General features: G+C 32.5%; 1 long non-coding RNA gene across 1 annotated transcript; it reads left to right on the top strand.

The window, feature by feature from the left end:
* Positions 1-2,376: 2,376 nt before the first annotated feature.
* Positions 2,377-9,866, top strand: LOC120159314. The gene is made up of 3 exons (XR_005519336.1): positions 2,377-2,412; positions 7,150-7,229; positions 9,830-9,866. It is a non-coding gene; the product is annotated as an uncharacterized LOC120159314 (long non-coding RNA).
* The last annotated feature ends 10,488 nt before the right edge of the window (positions 9,867-20,354 follow it).

The following is a 20,354-nucleotide window of genomic DNA, read 5'->3' as shown; positions in this document are numbered from 1 at the left end:
TTAATTCATTTCATTTTAAGTCTAACAATGCAATGCATATTTCTATAAATAGAAATTTATTTTATTGTCGGTATTCCATTTATATTCGATTCGCGTTTTATCAAATAGGGAAATATTCTTTATGGATAAGAAATAGTCGAGTTGGCTTTCCCGATGGAGGATTGTTAATTTCGAGATTTCTTTTCGAGTCAAAGAATTTTCTCTAATTAATTAATTCGAAGCAAATTAATTAAATTTCAATAAATGGATTATATTTTAACTTTATATTCGATTCATGAGTTTCACAATTACGATAAAGTGTAAGCGACACAATACCAATTTTGGGCGCTGTGGGGATATTTATCCTTCCCCACACGTAACCAACTCTCGAATCCTTTTAAAACGAATATTTGGTAAACGCAGACTAATTTTCGTTTTAAAAAATGATTTTTCATTAAAATTGTTTTAAAAGACGTTTTTAGGTATTTGATCTACCTAACCCAAAAGTCGATGGCGACTCCATTCAATTTAATTTTAAATTAATCCAAAATCACTAATTTTTTTTAAATTAAAGTCATAATCATTTTTAAAATAATATTTTAATTGTTTTTTTTGAAAAATGGTTACGACAGGCGAGACTTCTTTTGTAAAAGGTGACTGGAAGACATGCCATTTAACAACTAGGATGGGTCTGAGTGGGCTGGAAATCTAGAGACCACGGTTCCACTGTCAAGTAGTGACCAAGAATGGTCCAAGGGCCATCGAAAAGGACTTTGAGATAATCTCCCTGATCACTAAACTTGACAAGAAAATAATCATTTTCAATATCAACAAGTTCAATGGGATGAGAAGGTTTCCAGATGTTGTACATACGATTTTGAATCGTATTATAACCAACACGACGACCAAGAACCTTGACCACGAGAGTCAAATCTATACTCTTAAGAGCCAGGGATTGGACACGCTCGGAAAAATCGATAGTCGGAATACCATTGCCTAGAGCGATATCATCCTCTAAGAGCTCAATATCATCAATTCATCATCATCATCAAAATGGTTGATGTTACCATCCGAATCATGGTATTAAATTGCGGTCGTAACGGTTTTGAAGGTCATCGCGACGTAATATTAGCTCAACGTGATAAAAAAACTGCATCATGACTGTTGCGGTCTAAAACCGTTACGTAACACCGCAATAAGTTATAAATTGTGTCGCAACGCCGCAATACCGCAACAAACTTTTAAATTATCCGAAATATAAAATTACATAGATGAAATATTTTCATTTAATCCTTAAAAATGGATTATAAATATATATAATTTGTAACATCCCAATTTAGGGGCTAAATTTTAAGAAATTATAAAGTGGTGGATTTAATTGGTATTTTGAAAGAAACAGTGGATTAAATTGTAAAATTTCAAAGTTTGCAGACCGTTTTAAGAAGTGCAGGAAGTTTAGTGACTAAACTCGTGGTTTACCCAATTTTTATATAGGTTGAGTTATAAAACTCTTCCCCGTGCGCAGTTAAGTATAATTTTCCAGTTTTGTCTTCTCAAACTACCCTCCTTTCAACTCCGATCTACTCGCCGTCCGACCTCCAAACGACGAGCTGAAACCACCATCGTGTTCGTTGTCAATCGAGGAACAAAACCCCTCAAACCTTTCGTCGTGAATCATCGCCGTTCGTCGTCAATTTCAGTCGGAAGTATCGTCGGTAATAACTCGGTTTTAGTTGGTTTTTCATCGATTCACGACGATCGGGTCATCTGTTTACGACACCTCCCACACCATCGTGTTCGTTGCATCGTTTCGAGTTCGCCGGTGTCATCCTTGGTCTCCGTCGACGGCGGCGCATGAGGAGGTGAAGCGGTCAAAGTTTCCGATTTGTTGAAAACGAGCTCTCCGCCGTTCGAAATTGTGAACCGAGATTTGTAATTATCTCGAAATCGCTCAAAATAATTTATAGAAATTTTTCCGGGATTTTATCACAGTTCACGCGCCGCCACTGCACGTGGGGAAGAAAAAAATGACCGGTTTGACCGGTTTTGCTCCTATTTTGACCGGTTTGACCAGTCATAACCCGACCCGACCCGACCCGACCCGTTTACCCGACCCGACCTGTTGACCCGACCCGTTGACCCGTTGACCGTTGACCAACGTTGACCACTGTTGACCAAAACTTTGACTGGCTTTGACCGGGCATTAAACGACCTTTGACTTTGACCGAGTATACCTATCCTAACATTTTTCGACGTTCCAAATCCGATTTCGCTGTCCGTTTTTTGAAATTCGAACCCAAAGGCCTCGAAATTGCCGGTCAAACCCGTTGACTTTGATTTTGATCGAAAATTCCAAATTTCTGAAAAGTCATATTTTATGCTTTCGACGTCCTGAATCCGAATCTGAAGTCCGTTTCGCCAAATTCGAACCCAGTAAGCCGTCTTTCACTGATTTATCACCCGATTCGATCCGTTTATCGCAATTAAGCTCCGTTTCTGATATAATTTATGTTGATATGTATATGAGGAATTATTGGAAGCTGAATTGAGGATCAAAGGCATTCGAATGGAATTTTTATGGTCGATCAGTATTGCATGGAAATCGAGGTAATACTTTACTACCTCTTTATGCTTTATAGAACATGTTGGTATTGGTAAATGCATGAATGGAAATGTTTGGTCTTATATGTGTAATAAATGAAGATCTACACTAGATACGAATACGGCAGAAAATAGATAACTGAATATGGCTCAGATGACTATTATAAGAAATTGGAGGACAGTTGAAATTAAATTACAAGTTCTGAAATTAAGTGATAAAAGAATCAACCATGGATTGTAGATTATAATTTATCTCATTAAAGGTACTTAGATGATAAATTATGAGAATATTTCGATTAGTTAAAATTACGAAATTACCCTTATGGTGGAAAATGACAAGAATTGCCTCTGGAAGTGGATTAATAAATCTGAAAAGAATTATTGATCTACTAAAACTATTGATGTGCATAAGGAAATGTTAGTTTTACTTGGAAATTATGGATAACCAGTTTTTAACCCCAAGAGGGTTTATGCGAGATACTAGAAGTGTGTTAAGGGAATTATTTCAAGATCAGAGAGTGTTCAAGAAAGTAATTATTCATAGGATCTCTAAATTATATTATTTTCGTTAAGAGATAATATCGAAATTATCTGGTTAAGAAATTACGAAAATGCCCTTGAGAGGTAAAATAGTCAGAGTTGACCCTGAAGGAGAAAGTACTTTGAGGATTTGTACTTAACTCGATTAAGTACAAATTTAATTATTAATATTCTGTCTTTGTAAAGAAAAATTCATAATATTGCGTTTGTAAAATTCGAGAAGGCACTTGACCCGAAAATATCTGAGTTATGAGTAAATACATGAAGAACAATTTATCGGAAGGTGCTCTTTTATCAGAATTGTTCGAACGGACTAAAATAGATGATAAATTAGAATTAAATAATAAGACCGGATGAAGGAAAAAGATTGAAATACCGTAGATCTGTAAAATGACCAAAATACCCCTATAATGGAAATAACCCAAGAATATCACCAAGCTCAGGAATGATTGAATATCCTCGAGCTCTGAAATGAATGGAATAAAACTGAACATCAAAATTACCAAAATATCCTTATGGCCTAAATTAAGTAAATGTCTTGGATTAATTAAGGAATCCAAGTAAGCATAGGTATTGGAACATAGATATTACTGGAACATGTGTTTGTCTTCTCAAGTTTGGCTCGATGACAAATTTTGGAAGTATTCAGTTCAGCTCAGATCTAGATCGTATTCAGTATTAGGAATTGGACGTTTGTTCGACAAATCAACCACGAAGACCAAATTAAATGGAACGAAAGTGCAACATGTGTCTGAAATTTAGGAACGTTTGAATTACTCTGAAAAAAATCCCGAAGTAACTGGAATAGATATGACTGTTAAATAAACTAGGTAACCTCAATGACTGAGGATTAAGTAAGTGGATTGGATAAGTCTAAAAATTCTGATGAGTTTATAAGATGTAATGTCCTTATGGAACATGAACTACAAATCAAGCATGTCAGTATGTCATGATATCGTGGAAGCTTGGAAACGAAATAAAGACCATTGAAAGATCTATTCAGCGATGATTCTGAAGATGATCTATGGACAAGAATTTGTGGTATTAACGAGTAAATACCCTGAAAGGAAAATGAATTGACCAGTCGACATAGATTATTAAGATTTTGAATCTTCGTTCTCAAGATTGTTCGATTACCCTATCAATTGACATGGATGTAAAGGATTCTGAATACCCTTCTGATTACGTACAACTTCTGAAAACTGTCCAAATAAGATATGATCCTGATAATTCACATTCTGAATAACTGATGATTTCGTCAGTTATTGAACTTTTCTAATAGTATTTCTAACGTCCGGTATTTTATCGGTATACTGAAAGTCCGTGTTTCTCTACCTGCTAAGATTATTTAGCATCTCTGAATAATATCTGTAAACTCTGGTGTGTTCCCTAATCATATAAATATTTTATCTGATTTCTGACTTGAATTTTGTTCTGATATATGACCTGAATTCTGTTCTGATTTCTGATATGGATTCTGTTCTGATATCTGTTCTGAATTCTGTTTTGATTTCTGATATCTCCGTTTAATGACGGAAAAATGTTTTAATTGGGAGGTCTTGTTGAAGGAAGAATTTTCGCAGGTACCTCGGCTTTGTGCTCAGGGCCTTATATGTTGTGTTGGGTTGGGTGTATGGTTCTGGGGAACCTACACATCATGTTGTGATGGGATGGGGGTATATATATATATATATATGTTTTAAAAAGATCTGAAAAGTTACATGGTTTTTGGGAACACACTAGAAAACCTATTATGATCTCCTCAACTCAGTCATCCGAAATATTTCTCTGAACTGAAAGCTCATTGTCCGTTACCACCTGAAATATCAGTAGAATCTCTGCTCAACATAAAAATATGTAAATTCTCAGAAGCAATAAGGAAATAAATATTTATATGTATCTGCACGTTCATCAGCATCATCTGGTAGTTATGTATTACTGAGCTTTCTAAAGGTCACTCTATTACTCACATTTTCAGGTTAAAAGAATTGTACCAGTGCATCTATCGACTTCAGTAAGGGAGTTCTTCCGGCGTTGTTGCAGAGTAGGGTACATGTGATTAGGGGGCATGTAATTGTATTTTGATTTATATACGAGTCTGGAAATCTGTTTTATTTTTAAATAGTGAAAATTGATTTTATAAGTTTACATGTTCTGAAAAAAAAGTTTTAAATTTTTCGCTATTTTTACAGTGGGTCGCTCCGGTGGCCCTAATATGACTTCCCGGATCGGATCGGTATACCGCATCGGTCTGGGGGATTACATTTAGTGGTATCAGAGCTTTGGTTTGAGTTAAAAAAATTTCAAGACAGACCGGCCGGTCGAATGTCAAAATATGTCTGATCAGTACATGCCCCTAGACTGCAATCGTACCTCTCTGAGCCGGAACTCCAAGGCTGAGTCCCTATCTGTAACGAATAAACCGAAGTTTATATCCGTTAAGGCTATACTTGTACAAAAACGAATACTAGTAACATCTGTCTAAACGCTGTAAAGTATCTCATGAGCCATGTGAGAGTTATTTATCTGAGAAATGCTGACTCGACTCCAGAAATGAAATTGGGATATGCTACTTCTTTATGAGCCTATTCTCATGACAAAGATTGAATTGATTACTCTAGGAAATTTTTGTTCGGATTCTTTTATTGAAATGAGGAAAAGTTATGATAAGAATGTATGCTCAGCTGGTTAAGGATTAGTGGAGGATCCACACTTTTGTAAAAGCTACTTAAAGATATGAGAGAACTGATGGAAGTTTTATGTTTGCAATTATGTGATTTGAATGAATTTCGAGGACGAAATTCTTTTAAGGAGGGGAGAATTGTAACATCCCAATTTAAGGGCTAAATTTTAAGAAATTATAAAGTGGTGGATTTAATTGGTATTTTGAAAGAAACAGTGGATTAAATTGTAAAATTTTAAAGCTTGCAGACCGTTTTAAGAAGTGCAAGAAGTTCAGTGACTAAACTCTTGGTTTACCCAAATTTTATATAGGTTGAGTTATAAAACTCTTCCCCCGTGCGCAGTTCAGTATAATTTTCCAGTTTTGTCTTCTCTAACTACCCTCATTTCAACTCCGATCTACTCGCCATCTGACCTCCAAACGACGAGCCGAAACCACCATCGTGTTCGTTGTCAATCGAGGAACAAAACCCCTCAAACCTTTCGTCGTGAATCATCGCCGTTCGTCGTGAATTTCAGTCGGAAGTATCGTCGGTAATAACTCGGTTTTAGTTGGTTTTTCATCGATGCACGTCGATCGGGTCATCCGTTTACGACACCTCCCGCACCATCGTGTTCGTTGCATCGTTTCGAGTTCGCCGGTATCATCCTTGGTCTCCGTCGACGGTGGCGCGTGAGGAGGTAAAGCGGTCAAAGTTTCCGATTTGTTGAAATCGAGCTCTCCGCCGTTCAAAATTGTGAACCGAGCTTTGTAAGTATCTCGAAATCGCTCAAAATAATTTATAAAAATTTTTCCGGGATTTTATCACTGTTCACGCGCCGCCACTGCGCGTGGGGAAGAAAAAAAATGACCGGTTTGACCGGTTTTGCTCCTATTTTGACTGGTTTGACTGGTCATAACCTGACCCGACTCGACCCGTTTACCCGACCCGACCTGTTGACCCGACCTGTTGACCCGACCCATTGACCGTTGACCGACATTGACCACTGTTGACCAAAACTTTGACTGGCTTTGACCGGGCATTAAACGACCTTTGACTTCGACCGAGTATACCTATCCTGACATTTTTCGACGTTCCAAATCTGATTTCGCTGTCTGTTTTTTGAAATTCGAACCCGAAGGCCTCGAAATTGCCGGTCAAACCCGTTGACTTTGATTTTGACCGAAAAGTCCAAATTTCTGAAAAGTCATATTTTATGCTTTCGACGTCCTGAATCCGAATCCGAAGTCTGTTTCGCCAAATTCGAACCCGGTAAGCCGTCTTTCACTGATTTATCATCCGATTCGATCCGTTTATCGCAATTAAGCTCCGTTTCTGATATAATTAATATTGATATGTATATGAGGAATTATTGGAAGCTGAATTGAGGATCAAAGGAATTCGAATGAAATTTTTATGGTCGATCAGTATTGCATGGAAATCGAGGTAATACTTTACTACCTCTTTATGCTTTATAGAACATGTTGGTATTGGTAAATGCATGAATGGAAATGTTTGGTCTTATATGTGTAATAAATGAAGATCTATACTAGATACGAATACGGTAGAAAATAGATAACTGAATATGGCTCAGATGACTATTATAAGAAATTGGAGGACAGTTGGAATTAAATTACAAGTTCTGAAATTAAGTGATAAAAGAATCAACCATGGATTGTAGATTATAATTTATCTCATTAAAGGTACTTAGATGATAAATTATGAGAATATTACGATTAGGTAAAATTACGAAATTACCCTTATGGTGGAAAATGACAAGAATTGTCTCTGGAAGTGGATTAATAAATCTGAAAAGAATTATTGATCTACTAAAACTATTGATGTGCATAAGGAAATGTTAGTTTTACTTGGAAATTATGGATAACCGGTTTTTAACCCCAATAGGGTTTATGCGAGATACTAGAAGTGTGTTAAGGGAATTATTTCAAGATCAGAGAGTGTTCAAGAAAGCAATTAATCATAGGATCTCTAAATTATATTATTTTCATTAAGAGATAATATCAAAATTATCTGGTTAAGAAATTACGAAAATGCCCTTGAGAGGTAAAATAGTCAGAGTTGACCCTCAAGGAGAAAGTACTTTGAGGATTTGTACTTAACTCAATTAAGTACAAATTTAATTATTAATATTCTGTCTTTGTAAAGAAAAATTCATAATATTGCGTTTGTAAAATTCGAGAAGGCACGTGACCCGAAAATATCTGAGTTATGAGTAAATACCTTAAGAACAATTTATCGGAGGGTGCTCTTTTATCAGAATTGTTCGAACGGACTAAAATAGATGATAAATTAGAATTAAATAATAAGACCGGATGAAGGAAAAAGATCGAAATATCGTAGATCTATAAAATGACCAAAATACCCCTATAATGGAAATGACCCAAGAATATCACCAAGCTCAGGAATGATTGGATATCCTCGAGCTCTGAAATGAATGGAATAAAACTAAACATCAAAATTACCAAAATACCCTTATAGCCTAAATTAAGTAAATGTCTTGGATTAATTAAGGAATCCAAGTAAGCATAGGTATTGGACTACCTTTAAAGGTAATGAAAAATAATTTAAGTGAATAGATCAACCCTAAAGCTATGTCAATACCTGAATGACATAGATATTACTGGAACATGTGTTCGTCTTCTCAAGTTTGGCTCGATGACAAATTTTGGAAGTATTCAGTTCAGCTCAGATCTAGATCGTATTCAGTACTAGGAATTGGACGTTTGTTCGACATATCAACCACGAAGACCAAATTGAATGGAACGAAAGTGCAACATGTGTCTGAAATTTAGGAACGTTTGAATTACTCTGAAAAAAATCACGAAGTAACTGGAATGGATATGACTGTTAAATAAACTAGGTAACCTCAATGACTGAGGATTAAGTAAGTGGATTGGATAAGTCTGGAAATTCTGATGAGTTTATAAGATGTAATGTCCTTATGGAACATGAACTACAAATCAAACATGTCAGTATGTCATGATATCGTGGAAGCTTGGAAACGAAATAAAGACCATTGGAAGATCTATTCAGAGATGATTCTGAAGATGATCTATGGACAAGAATTTGTGGTATTAACGAGTAAATACCTTGAAAGGAAAATGAATTGACCAGTCGACATAGATTATTAAGATTTTGAATCTTCGTTCTCAAGATTGTTCGATTATCCGATCAATTGACATGGATGTAAAGGATTCTGAATACCCTTATGATTACGTACAACTTCTGAAAACTGTCCAAATAAGATATGATCCTGATAATTCACATTCTGAATAACTGATGATTTCGTCAGTTATTGAACTTTTCCAATAGTATTTCTAACGTCCGGTATTTTATCGGTATACTGAAAGTCCGTGTTTCTCTGCCTGCTAAGATTATTTAGCATCTCTGAATAATATCTGTAAACTCTGGTGTGTTCCCTAATCATATAAATATTTTATCTGATTTCTGACTTGAATTTTGTTCTGATATATGACCTGAATTCTGTTCTGATTTCTGATCTGGATTCTGTTCTGATTTCTGATCTGGATTCTGTTATGATATCTGTTCTGAATTCTGTTTTGATTTCTGATATATCCGTTTAATGACGGAAAAATGTTTTAATTGGGGGGTCTTGTTGAAGGAAGAATTTCCGCAGGTACCTCGGCTTTGTGCTCAGGGCCTTATATGTTGTGTTGGGTTGGGTGTATGGTTCTGGGAACCTACACATTATGTTGTGATGGGATGGGGGTATATATATATATGTTTTAAAAAGATCTGAAAAGTTACATGGTTTTTGGGAACACACTAGAAAACCTATTATGATCTCCTCAACTCAGTCATCCGAAATATTTCTCTGAACTGAATGCTCATTGTCCGTTACCACCCGAAATATCAGTAGAATCTCTGCTCAGCATAAAAATATGTAATTGCTCAGAAGCAATAAGGAAATAAATATTTATATGTATCTGCACGTTCATCAGCATCATCTGGTAGTTCTGTATTACTGAGCTTTCCAAAGCTCACTCTATTACTCACATTTTCAGGTTAAAAGAATTGTACCAGTGCATCTATCGACTTCAGTAAGGGAGTTCTTCCGGCGTTGTTGCAGAGTAGGGTACATGTGATTAGGGGGCACGTAATTGTATTTTGATTTATATACGAGTCTGGAAATCTGTTTTATTTTTAAATAGTGAAAATTGATTTTATAAGTTTACATGTTCTGATAAAAAGTTTTAAATTTTCTGCTATTTTTACAGTGGGTCGCTCCGGTGGCCCTAATGTGACTTCCCGGATCGGATCAGTATACCGCATCGGTCTGGGGGGTTACATAATTAGTAATATTGTAATAGTTATGTTTAAAACTGGTAACTTAAATACGAATTATTTAAATTATTTATTCATGTTATTTTAAAATTAAACCAATTTTGCTTTAAATTGAATCATTTCTGATAGTTAAAATTGATTGAATTAATTTTAAATTAAATTCTTAAATTAACATTAGGTATCATAATTTTATGTTTATTTATTATTATAAAAATTTTAAATAAAAGAAAATTTCATTTTATGATACTATAATTTAAATTGAATTTAAAGAAATAACAAAAATATTTCTTCTTATTCTATATTATAAAATGGATTGCTCAGCCATAAAAACCAGAACGTTGAGTTAGATTGATGTACCTATTCATAATACAAAATAATATAAAATAAAAATACATGTAAATAAACAATAATAATATAAGTAAAATAAAATAATATGATTCTTGGACAAATAAATTTGACCAAAAAAAAGGGTGTAAGTAAAAGTAGTAAATCATGTAGTAGATGATGTAGGTGTGTAAGAAAGTACTAAAGCAAATAGTAGATAATTTTTTTTGGAAGTGTTAAAAATAATTAAAAAAAATGAAGTTAAAAATCAAAATATTAAAAAAATTCACAATCAAAGTAAGAAGTAAAGAAGGTAACAGGAAGAAGCATGGAAATCTAGTTTCAACGTGTAAGTAAAAGTAGTAAAGCATGTAGTAGATGATGTAGGTGTGTAAGAAAGTACTAAAGCAAATAGTAGAAAATTTGTTTGGTCGTGTTAAAAATAATTGAAAAAAATGAATTTAAAAATCAAAATATTAAAAGAAATTCACAACCAAAGTAAAAAGTAAAGAAGACAACGGGAGGAAGCAGAGAAAATTTAGTTTCAAAGTGTAAACCTTTTATCTTCATCTTCTCCACATTTTCAAGAGATAAGTTCTTCAAAAAAATATTTTTTTCTACACCATTTTAAGAGATCAATTTCCCCTTTTATTCTAACTTCAAGTCTTGTTCGTGGTTCTTCTTAACTCAACATTGAAGTGAAACAAGTAAGTTATATTATCATTATTTTGTTTATTATTTAGTTTTAAAATTAAATTTATCTTATTAGTTGAATTTAGGATTATTATAGGATTGTTAGGAAATTATTATATCTTTTGGTGTTAGTTATAAATTTATTTTATTTGTTTAAAATATATATAAAGAAGGTCTAATTGGTCATTAAGCCTTTCTATCAAATTGGTTTATGTGTAGGTATAAGAAAAAATGCCACGTTCAAAAAGTAAAGAAGGTGAAGCTCCTAATGATGATTATGGTTGGAGGTGGGGAGAATTTGTTGAAGGTCATCGTAATAATGTTAGAAGAAAATTTTGTGATAAAGTTATTAAAGGAGGAATAACGAGATTGAAAGAGCATTTGACTGTAAAAAAAGGGAATGTAGCACCTTGTCCAAATGTCTCGGCCGAAGTTAGAAAAAACATTGCTCAATAACTGCAGGAATTTCACAATGAAAAAGCATTGAAGTAGAAGATAAAAGAAGAATTAGAGGGAAAAAAAAGATTTGGAGATCATGGAAATTATGATAACAGTGATTCTGAGGATGAAAAGTTGACTATTGCAAAATGAGAAAGTATAAGATCCAAAATGGAATGGGAAGAAAGACAACGTCGAAGAGCAAGAACTGGTAAAGATTCAGTTAATGAACCTGGGGGATGTAGTACTTATGGATCTCGAGAATTCTAAACATCATTCAGTACCATTGATTCTAGAATAAGTGAGAGGAAACATCAGTGGAGTAATTCCGACTCTCCTGGAGCTAAATTGGCAAATATGGATCAATTTCTTGAAAAATCAAAGAGTTCGAAGCAACCAAAACTCGCTGCAAGCTTTTTGAAAAATTGAAAAGCAAAGCTAGGAAAAGCAATTTCAAAATTAATATTGCATGAAGTTTTTCCGACAAGAATTACAGAGTCACCATTTCTACAGCCCATACTTCAAGTTGCAACTGAAGTTGGAAAATCAGTTGGGGGTCATTCAGCTTATGAGGTGACATGAGTGTATTTGGAAGAAGAGTACAAAGAAATACAAAAATAGGTGAAAAAATTTAAGCTTATCTGGGAAGAAAGAGGTGTGACCATCAAGTATGATGGGTGGAAAGGGACTAGAAATCAACATATAATCAATTTCTTAATTTATAGTCCTAGAGGTACCATCTTTAGAAAATCAATTGATGCTAGCAGTGTCACCTCTCATACTGCTGAGTATTATTTTGATATAATGGACAAAATGGTGGATGAAATTGGTGAAGAATTTATTGTTCAATTTGGTACAGATAATGAAGCAGCAATCAAAGCTGGTGGTAAGATGTTGATGCAAAAGAGAAGGCACATGTATTGGTCAGCATGTTTTGCTCATTGCTTGGATCTTATTTTAGAAGAAATTGGTAACAAAAAAGGTGTGAAAAATGTCTTAGATCAAGCAAAAAGGATCACTTCTTTCATATACAAGCATACATGGACAATTGATTATATGAAGAAGTATACCAAAGGTATAAAACTCTTACGGGCCGGGATTACTAGATTTGCTACCAATTTCATTGCTTTAGAGAGCATTGTTAGAAGCAAACAAGCACTCAAAGAAATGGTGACTTCTTCATAATGGAAAAGGTCCAAGTATACAAGAAAAACAGATGAATTAGAGATGATGGAAGTCATTAACTCCACTCAGTTTTGGAAAAAGGCGGGTGATGTCTTAAAGATCCAAGAACCGTTGGTTAAAGTATTAAGGATGTGTGATGGTGATGAAAAACCGACTATGGGTTTTATTTATGAAGCTATGGATAGAGCAAAATTGGCGATTCGAAGAGATTGTGGATATTACCAGAAATATTGGGAAGTAATTGATAGGCAATGGAGCAATCAACTTCACAATTATTTGCATTCTATTGGTACGTTATAAAACTTTTAAATTAAAATTGTGATATATTGTTTAAATATTTATTATATTATTTTATATAGGATATTTCTTAAATCTACAATTTCTACACGAAGGCAATTCCACAAGTGATGTGATTTATGAAATCATGAATGGGGTGAGAAATGTCATATAAAGGATAAGGCCCAACTTGAATGATCAAAATTTGGTAATGAACCATGTATGTATTTTATATTCTTTAAATTGTTGAGAGAACTTATATATTATCATGTTTTAACTACTAATTCATTTATTTATAGTTATTGTTATATCGAGATAAAATAGATTCTTTTGGAACACCATTAGCTCAAGCTGCAATTTTGAAGACTAACCCTGGTAAATAAAAAGAATTCAATCTTTATAGGTTTGTAGATAATGATGATATATTTATAAATACTTTATGAATTATATCTTAATATTTGTGTTTTTTATCTGAATGTTGGATCAATTATGGAAATTGTGCACCTCAACTTCAACACATTGCTGTCAGAGTTTTGAGTTAAACAACCTCTTCTTCAAATTGTGAGCGCAATTGTAGTACATTTAGTATGACCCATACAAAGAAGAGAAATATGCTTAAGCATAAAAAGCTTCAAAAATTGGTTTATGTCCATTATAATATGAGGTTGAAACTAAGACACATGAAAAGAAAAAGTGCACAAGAGCTAGAAATGAGTTTTAATCTAATCAATCTTGAAAATATTTTTGAAGATGATCCACTAAATGCATTGGTTGAAGAAAGAGAAGATGCTACGCTCGATAGTGAACAAAATTTCTCATGTTTGGCTAAAGAGTTACTTAATGAAATAGATGAAGAAACTAAAGGTGAAGATATGCATGACATTTCACCTACTCCATCTAATGATGAAAGTGTTCAACTATCGACGTCAAGTGGTAGTGGTGATGATGACGGTGACGGTGATGGTGGTGATAATGAAGGTGTAACACTCATAACCCGTATAATTATACTTATACAGATTATAGATATTATCCGAATTTCTAAAACCATTTCCAATTTTCTATTGCGATTTAAAATTTATTTTCTTAAAATGGTAAGTGATATTATAAAAATATCATGTCATAAAAATTAAGTTTTGTTGTAACGAATTTAATTCAAAAGATTTAATGAATAGTGAACAGTGGCGATGAACAGTAGGGGAATCGATTCTCTATTAGGGGGAATTGGTACCCCAAAATCATTATGGAAATTTTGCTTAAAAACGTGGTTACTGTTCATGCTACAGTAACTTCCGAAAATACATATAAATTCATAAAAATTAACCTTTCATCACTATAAAAATTTCCAAAATTTATTCAACAAATAAATTGAACATTTTCAAATTACATGCCACTATCTAAAATCAAATTCCATCTTAGGATGTCTTACTGATATTGAAATATACCTCTCGATGCTTGATATCACTTTGAACTCTTTATTCCGCTTTTTACCTACGCGTGAAAATCATCACACTCTAAGTATATACTTAGTGAGGCAATTAAAACATTTAACAGTGCAATACAATTAATGCATGATTTTCAATGTCAAAAATCAATTTCCATAAAATCATTTTACTAACATATCCAATATTTTACCATGATCAAAATAATATAAAATCTCTTACCATTTATCCCATAAGCTCGTAAGCTTATTTTACCAAACTACTTACCATTTAAATTCCATAAGCTCGTAAGCTTATTTTATCAATATACTTGCCATTATTCATAAGCTCGTAAGCTTATTTGCATACTTACCATTTATTAACCATTAAACCATAACTCATAGCCCATAGTATAACTGTATAAGGAAACCGATATAGGAGTCAAATATTGCACCGAAATGTTGAGGTCGAGCTTTGCTCACCTAATAATGCACCGTAGTGCTTGTACCGTGTCTTGGCTAGACACTTTGAGGCCTGCACTATGTGTCTTCTCTAGACACTATAATACTACCTAATATTGCAGCTGCTAGTCTCTATGGCATGCCATTAATACCATTGATCCTCAATAACATACTTGGGCATATAGTCAATTTTATTTGATCCTCCATGGCAAAGTATATTATCATAATTTAACAATGGGACAGTTCATACCCAAAAACATTCATGGTAAAATATCACATTTTCCATAATCAATGCATTATAATTTCATACAGTGACATCTCAATGTCATGTCAATTTATAAAAATGACATAATATCATGCTGATATAAACAAGGTCGACTTATCACAAGTCTTCCTTAAGATGTATAAAACATCCATGTATAATTTCATGCATGTATTGCACTTACCTTGACACTTTATATCTTTCAAAATATTTGTGCCTCACTATTGTCCACAATATACCCTTTTTATACTTGACTTGCTTGCTTCAATTGCAAATAAACCATGATCTGTATAAATCACAAATTTATAAAAATACATATGTTAGTATTGTACTAACATAAACATGTCCCAAAATAATTCCATAGCATACTTCAAACTCATTTCCACCAAATAATTCAGTACTTGTTAATTCCTTTAAACATTGGAACCCACATTTCCAATTTACTCAAAATGGTCCTTCACCATTTTATCACTTAGACTCTTAATACCAAAAATTCTGGTATTGAAGGTATTATAAACCAAGTACCCATACAAAGGCAAAATTAAAATAAACACTCCCAACAATTCAAAATTTGTATTACAATCACCAAACTTTCTAAAATTTCCATAATCTGACAACTTGCACCGCCTTTAAAGAATCAATATTTTGTATTGATATACACACTGGAATTTAATTCCTTTTCTTCTGTTGAAAACTAGACTCGAATACAAATCTATCCATATAAATAAATTCTTCTAATTCATTATGTACAATTTATGGTGAATTTTCAAAGTTGACCAACAGAATCTGCTGTCCGATTTTTCTGACATTTCCTTGGTTAAAAATTCATATCTCTTTGTATACACCTTGAAATTGATCCCCGTTTGTTTTAAACGAAGCTAGATCAATATATAAACATAATATATAAAAATAATCTTGAAAGTAGTTTTATATAATTTCTAGTGAATTTTCGAACCTACTGCCAAATTCAAAATCCAAACTATTTTCTTTAACTTCATTCTTAGGTTCTTCATCAATTCTTACAACCAATTCTTTAAAATCACTTAACTCTTCAAAACCCATAAAACAAAAGAACCCCTTTTCATCAACTCAAGATGAACTTGAACAACCAACAAGATTATCATGCAATATTGGTACCAAATGATAGCGTTTTCCCCATATAACAATTTCCTATTTTCTGCATACTCAAAATCCTAAATAAATTGCTTGAAAATGAAATTAAAGCTTGCTCTTACCTTGGAATAAGCTCACGTCTGGTTTTGGAGAAGAAGATGAACAAATTTTATTGAAATGTAGAGACATCTCATCTTAATTTACCTTAAATTCCACTTAAATGAATAAAATATTCATTTAATTGAGATAAGACCAAACCACCCTTAATGAATCTTCTTAATTACCATAAAACCATGACAACTCATCCTTATCATATTTCAAAGGCAAAGATGAATTATTTTGACTATTAATTCAGAAATTCCCCTTCAATTTTTAAATTTTGCGTTTTAGTCACTAAATTCCACTGTTTCGATTAAATCTAAAAAATTGCACAATTCCAACCCAAATTTCTCTGATCTAAAATATTAACATAATATTTCCAAACATTTTATAACATCCTTCAAATTTTTGTAACATTCCAATTCGATTCGAATTTCCGATTCCTTATCGTCTTTAACCCTTTCTAATTTTTCTTTACTAAAATTCCAAATCCATAAATGTGATTTCTATAAAACCCCACTCTCAAGAGTAAACCATCTATTTATGGAATAAATTTCTTTTTAGGAAATTATCACTTAATTCCCTAAACGTTTTTTTTCCAAATTTCTACTTTGACCATCAAACTTTCAAAATTTGCATTTTGGTCATTATCTAAATTTTTGGGGTATTATTTTAAACTTTCTATGAAAACCATGACTTCTCTTTTATGAGGATTTCACTTTCCATTGTATATTCATAACCCTAATTCATAACCCTAATTTTTAGGGTAGTTTTATATAATTCATAGTGACTCTTTACCACTTCCACTCTGGAATAGAAATCAGTTGTAATAATTCCGAAAGCACTTGATTCTCAGCTTTTACTTGTTGACATGTCAAACATGTAACAACAAACTCAGTAATGTTTCTGTTCATCCTGGCCACCAAAATAGCTCTTTACATCCTGATACATTTTGTTTCCACTTGTATGAATAGTTAGTAGACTATAATGTACCTTAGCAAGAATATCTTTCTTCAACTCATCATTATGAGGGATACAAATTCTTCCTCAATAATTTCCATCAAAGTTGACTTTAAAGTCTTTAGTCTCGCATTTTTTTCCACAAGTGAAATATTTTTTTTCATCTCTCATTTTTTCTCTTTTTCTTTTCTTTCTCATTTTCATTTTTTTCTTCTTCGTTTTCATTTTCTTTTTCTATTATTTTTTTTCTTCTGTTTTTTTCTTCTTATAATATATATTTATTTAGCTCTTATGCCATATGCCGAGACAACATGACTAAGAAAATCAACTTCTGATAGCCAAAACTCACGCTTTGACAATTTAGCATATACCTTTTTATCTTTAAGTATTTCGAATACAGTACGAATATAAGCATCATGCTCTATCTTTGTATTCGAGTATACCCGAATATCATCAATATAGACCACCTCAAACTGATTTAAGTGAGGTTGAAATACTCGATTCATCAAAATCCATAAATGCTGCTAAAGCATTTTTCAAACCAAACGACATTACTACAAACTCATAGTATCTATACCGTTTCCTGAAAACTATCTTTGAAACATCTTCCTCTTTAAAATTTAACTGTTGATATCCCATTCGAATATCAATTTCAATTTTTTTTAAAACATTGCTACTCCTTTTAAGCTGATCCACAAGTCATCAATCCTAAAATGATGATACTTGTTCTTGATAGTTACTTTGTTTAACTATCGATAATCTATGCATAATCGCATATATTCATTTTTTTATAACAACACCGATTCACCCCAAGGTAAAATATTCGATCTAATGCATCCTCAATCTATCAATTCTTGCAATTGGTTCTTTATTCTCTTAACTCAATTGCAACCATTCATTATGAACTCATAGATACAAGATTAATGTCTTGATAACCATCAATATTAAATTCCACCTCTCAATCTGGAGGTAATCCAAATAATAAATCTAAAAAGACATATAGAAATTCCCAAGTTATGGAAATATCATATGATCTTATTTCAGATACTTAAATATCTCTCACCTTAACTAGAAAAGCTATGCATCCTTTTTACATCATCTTAATCATAACCATTGTTGATATCACTTTAGTGACGATTTCACTTTTTCATCAATCATTATTTTTTTTAATTTCTCCGTATTTTTCTAAATTAATCGCTTCTTGCGACCATTAGCCCATCCTTAATGCAGAGAAAACCAACTCATGATCAAAATGATCTAAAACTCGTTAATGATAATCCCATTGGATTCATCAATAACATAAGCTCCTGAATCTTTATTGGACATTTATTATTTTTCCTTCTAACCCTTGTATCATGACCGTGACCTATGGGTCTTTCGCTATAATATCACTCGATATCAAGTAGAATTTAATATTTCTACTTTGGAATTCCTTATTTCATTTTTAAGGAAATCTATATAATTTTTCCCTATCCAAAATAATATTTTCGAACAATTGAAACATTTTCAATCTCAAATGAAAGTCTTAATGTTCACATCATTCAATAAGAAAACTTGATAAATTTGTAGCAATAACTTCATAACAGTTAATGCTAAAATCACACTATCAAGCAAATTTATTAATTTTTGCCTCACTCTAGTAATTTGACACTTTTCAAGTTTTTGAGAATCCATCTCAATCTAAACAATAATTCATTGTAGCTTGGAATGATTAAACAATCTATTTTCGCATCTTTACCTTCACAAGGTAACTCTATCCAATTTTATGGATTTGATATATATTCTCAATCCAACTCATAACCATTTGATTCACAAATAACTCAAATTTCTATAAACTTTTAGCGAACAACTTATTACCGCTTATTCATTTCCTCTTACTCAATCAACAATGATTTAAACAATTTAGTGCTTAGCTTAAATATTTCTCACTTATTTAAGCTTACATGGAGAAACCTCAGAATCATTACTAGATTCAGAAATATCTTTTGGATCCTTATCTGATTCAAATTTTCTTGTAAATCGTTCAAACTTTTTAATCAATTCTTCTAATTCAGAAGCTTTGTTGAAAGCTATGACATATCTTCCACAAAATGGAGAAAAATCATTTACAACATCCACCCTTCTAAGGTGTTTTACATAATTCATGTCGGGTCCCTTTTTGGTCGATTTCAATCTCGACTTTTTTTTCAACATTTTCAACATTTTAACCTTTGTCTTTAATTCCAATATCTGAACATAGTCAGAATCATCATACATTAGTAAAGAATAACTTTACTCCCAATAAGCATCATCACAATATATATACAACTATCAGTAACTTTTGACATCCTAGTGGCATGTATACACTTTTTAACTCAAAACAAACTCGGTTTAGTCCTATAATCGGCTAAACCTGTAGCTCTGATGGCAATAAATGTAACACCCATAACCTGTATAATTATACCTATACAGATTATAGATATTATCCGAATTTCTAAAACCATTTCGAATTTTCTATTGCGATTTAAAATTTATTTTCTTAAAATGGTAAGTGATATTATAAAAATATCATGTCATAAAAGTTAAGTTTTGTTGTAACGAATTTAATTCAAAAGATTTTTTTTAATGAATAGTGAACAGTGGTGATGAACAGTTGGGGAATCGGTACCCAAAATCATTATGGAAATTTTGCTTTAAAACGTGGTTACTGTTCATGCTACAGTAACTTCCGAAAATACATATAAATTCATAAAAATTAACCTTTCATCACTATAAAAATTTCTAAAATTTATTCAACAAATAAATTGAACATTTTCAAATTACATGCCACTATCTAAAATCAAATTCCATCTTAGGATGTCTTACTGATATTGAAATATACCTCTCGATGCTTGATATCACTTTGAACTTTTATTCCGCTTTTTACCTACGCGTGAAAATCATCACACACTAAGCATATACTTAGTGAGGCAATTAAAACATTTAACAGTACAATACAATTAATTCATGATTTTCAATGTCAAAAATCAATTTCCAT

Source organism: Hibiscus syriacus, unplaced genomic scaffold (genome assembly GCF_006381635.1).
Source record: "Hibiscus syriacus cultivar Baekdansim isolate YM2019G1 unplaced genomic scaffold, ASM638163v2 tig00111356_pilon, whole genome shotgun sequence".
In the NCBI taxonomy this organism is placed as follows: Eukaryota; Viridiplantae; Streptophyta; class Magnoliopsida; order Malvales; family Malvaceae; genus Hibiscus; species Hibiscus syriacus.
This window is presented reverse-complemented; position numbering and strand designations above follow the sequence as displayed.